This window comes from Mastomys coucha, unplaced genomic scaffold, assembly GCF_008632895.1.
Source record: "Mastomys coucha isolate ucsf_1 unplaced genomic scaffold, UCSF_Mcou_1 pScaffold11, whole genome shotgun sequence".
Taxonomy (NCBI): domain Eukaryota; kingdom Metazoa; phylum Chordata; class Mammalia; order Rodentia; family Muridae; genus Mastomys; species Mastomys coucha.
In genome coordinates, this window is record NW_022196893.1 from 10297186 (window position 1) to 10300906 (window position 3721).

The following is a 3721-nucleotide window of genomic DNA, read 5'->3' on the forward strand; positions in this document are numbered from 1 at the left end:
TCTCCTGTGTGTGTGTGTGTGTGTATGTGTGTACAGATTTCAGAGGTCAAACTCCTGTATGCCTTAGGCTCCATCTACCTTATGTTTGAGACAGGCTGTCTGGGAACCTGGTGGACTTACTGCTTAGGCTAGGCAGGATGGCCAGTGAGCCTGAGACTGGCCTGACTCCACCTCCCAGTACTGATCCTGAGACTGGCCTGACTCCACCTTCCAGTACTGATATTACAAACACTTGCCACTATGACTGGCTTTGTATGTGGGTATTGGGGATTAAACTCGGGACCACATGCTTTGATAGCAAAAACTTTACAAATGGGCTCTCTCCATAGCTCCCAGATCTGTAATCTAAAACAAACAAGAGAGGCTTATATGCAAACTGTGGAGGGAAATGTTTACAGATACTATCCCATTGCCATCTAGTTTAGGCTTCTGAGAGTCCCTGATAAGCAGTTCCTCTTTTGTTGTTTTTATTTTTGTTTTTTTGAGACTAGGTTTTGTAGCTCAGATTAGCTGGAAGCTAATTCATAATCATCCTTCCTTAGTCACTTAACTACTGCTATGTACTACCATACTAGCATATAATTCATATTGTTTGAATTTTATAAATAGATTACTGTTGAAGAATGGGTTAGAACATTTGCCTACAATGTTTAAGGCCCTGGGCTCAATCCCTAGCACACAGACAAATCAATGAAAAGTACAAACAAGGTTTAGGGATATAGGGATAAAGGCAGAGTGCTTGCCTTGTATTCCCAAGATCCTGCGTTCAACTCCCAGCACTATTGAGAGAGAGAGAGAGAGAAAGAGAGAGAGAGAGAGAGAGAGAGAGAGAGAGAGAGAGAGAGAGAGAGAGAGAGAGAGAGAGAGAGAAGAGAGAGAGGAGAGAAAGAGGGAAAAATAAAACATTCATTGTCTTAGCATAACAGTTGAGGTTAAAAATTGTCCTTGCCGGGCTGTGGTGGCGCACGCCTTTAATCCCAGCACTTGGGAGGCAGAGGCAGGCGGATTTCTGAGTTCGAGGCCAGTCTGGTCTACAGAGTGAGTTCCAGGACAGCTGGGTTACACAGAGAAACCCTGTCTCAAAAAAAAAAAAAAAAAAAAAAAAAAAAAAAAACAAACAAACAAAAAATGTGTTAAAAATTGTCCTTAAAAACTACAAATACTGGATTTATTTATTCATTAACACATTTATCAGGAATATCTACTAATGGTGTATGTGCCAAACACTATTTTAGTCTAAGGACTAAGAATTATCTAAGCTAGGCAGTTGGAAGGCTGAGGCAGAAGTATTCAAATTCAAGGCAAGCCTGGGCTATATGGTGAAACTTTATCTCTAAATAGGTAAATAAATAAACCGACAAATACTTCAGACTTTCTCCTTGAGGCTTAGTAATTAAAAGCCAATTGTGAACTCCTCCCTTCCCTCCTCTTCTGTAGTGCTATGGATAGAACCCAGAGCCTCAAATATACTAGGCAAGTGTTTTACTACTAAGCTACATCCTTATTCCAGAAAGCCTTTAATTTTTTTTATTACTTTCTGTATATGAGAGCTTTGCCTTCATGTGTATCTGTACACCACATGTGCTGGTCCTTGAGGAGGTGGTGAGCCTCCATGTGGGTGCTGGGAATTGAACCCGAGTCTTTGCAACAACAGCAAGTGCTCTGAATGACTGAGCTCCAGTTCCCAGAGAGCCTCTTTCTTGCTCATTAATTGTATGGTGGAGTCCTTCAATGTTATACATGTTATGAAGGCTCAGTGAGAACAATATTGGAAATAATTTTATTGTTGTTGCCCATAGTTTATTTTTCTAAATATGGATATTTAAGGAATAAAGTCATAAAAGCTGGGTGCAGTGGTATGTGCCTATAATCCTAATGCTGGGGAAGTGGAAGCTTCCTCAAGTTTGCTGGCCAACCAGTCTAGCAGAATTGGTAAACTCCAGGTTCATTGAGAGACCCTATACCAAAATTAAAGTGGAAAGCAGCTGATGTCAATTTCTAGCCTGCATACACATCTACACACATATATGCATGTACATGCATGCACACCTCCCCATTCACATGAATATGTATATATACACAAATCAGTAAGCTCTTAACTATGTGTATTCATTGAGATTAAAAAATTATAACAGCAAAGAAGTTACAAATACTATTGATATCACCTTGAGAGATACTTGAGGACTAACATTCCCAATGCCAAGAAGTAAATATTTCTTCTTTTAAGAGAGAGAAAGGGGGTGGCAGTGGTGACACCTAGCACGGGAGGCAGAGGCAAGAGGATTTCTATGAGTTGAGTTTAAGGTCAGCCTGTTCTACAGAGCAAGTTCCAGGAGAGCCAAGGATACATAGAAAAGCCCTGTTTCAAAGAAACAACAACAACAAAAACCAAACCAAAACCAAAATGAAACAAAAAAGGGGATTTATTTAATTATTTTGAAAATTATGTGTATGTGGGTATATGCATGTGGTATAGTTGTCCACGTGGGTAAGAGCCATCAGGTCCCCAGGAGCTGGAGTTACAGCCAGTTGTGAGCCATCTGAAGTGTGTACTGGGATCCTAAGCCAATTTTTCTGTAAAAGCAGTATATGCTCTAGCCGACTAAGTCATTTTTCTAGCCCTGAAAAATGTCATAATAACCCTAATATCATGTTACATCCCCTCTTCCTTCAGTCATCCCTCGGACTCCTGACAGCCTCTGTTTGAGGGCTAACACCTGAGAGCTAAGACAGATGCTCTCTGTTAACTGTTTGTCTTTGAAGAAGCCGCCTGACCACGCCTACCACCTGAATACACCCATCGCCTGAGCACAGCCCACTGCCTGAGTATGCCAGCCCCATGAAGATCTTCTGAACCTGGAGACTTTGGCACCTGAACTTTCTTTCTTTCTTTTTTTTTTTTTTTTTTGAGACAGGGTTTCTCTGTAGCCCTGGCTGTCCTGGAGCTCACTCTGTAGACCAGGCTGGCCTCGAACTCAGAAATCCACCTGCCTCTGCCTCCCAAGTGCTAGGATTAAAGGCGTGCACCACCACCACCCGGCTCTGAACTTTCTTTATAGTTAATCCAGAGACGTTTTCATTTTCCCCTGTGATTATAAAAACGCTTGTTTGTTCTCAGTAAAGTGGAGCCTTGATTGGGACACAACTTAGCTTCGTGTTTTCTCTTGCATTTCAAACTCTCTCTTTCAGGTCCTTTATTCCCTCCTAACTGAGGAGAACCTCGTTCATGAAACTGCGGGCAGTTTCAATATCAGTGCTTCCAAAAGATCCTAGTTATCCCATATTGAATCCAGCAGCATACAGAAAGGAGTATATGCTGTAAGCATGTAGAATTGATCCCAGGAATGGAAGGGTAGTGGTTCACTAAAGCAATCAACAACATACTATATTAGTAGGACAAAGTAAAAAACTTAGCATGAGTATCAACCAGTAAAAACATAAACTCAGTAGTCACCAGTAAAGGAAACTGAACATAAATAGCTTATATTTGATTAGAATAAATCATGACATGATATAATTTCTTAACTCTGGAAAAACACAATTCCAAATCACTATAAATTGTGCTTGCTCCATGACAGTGTTCGGAGTTTGGGGTACTTTAAATTTAAGCCTTGGTGTAGTGAGGATGTGGCTGACTGGTGTAAGATCAAATATGTAGTTTAAAGGTTGGTAAGAAAGAAGCTCTCAGCCGGGCGGTGGTGGCACACGCCTTTAATCCCAG

The 3721-nt window shown here is 41.0% G+C and overlaps 1 protein-coding gene across 2 annotated transcripts in view; it reads right to left on the reverse strand.

Moving 5' to 3' along the window:
- Dmc1 (DNA meiotic recombinase 1) overlaps positions 1-3721 on the reverse strand; it is a 44231-nt gene that overhangs the window by 5852 nt on the left and 34658 nt on the right. The gene's annotated exons all lie outside the window — the stretch shown is intronic.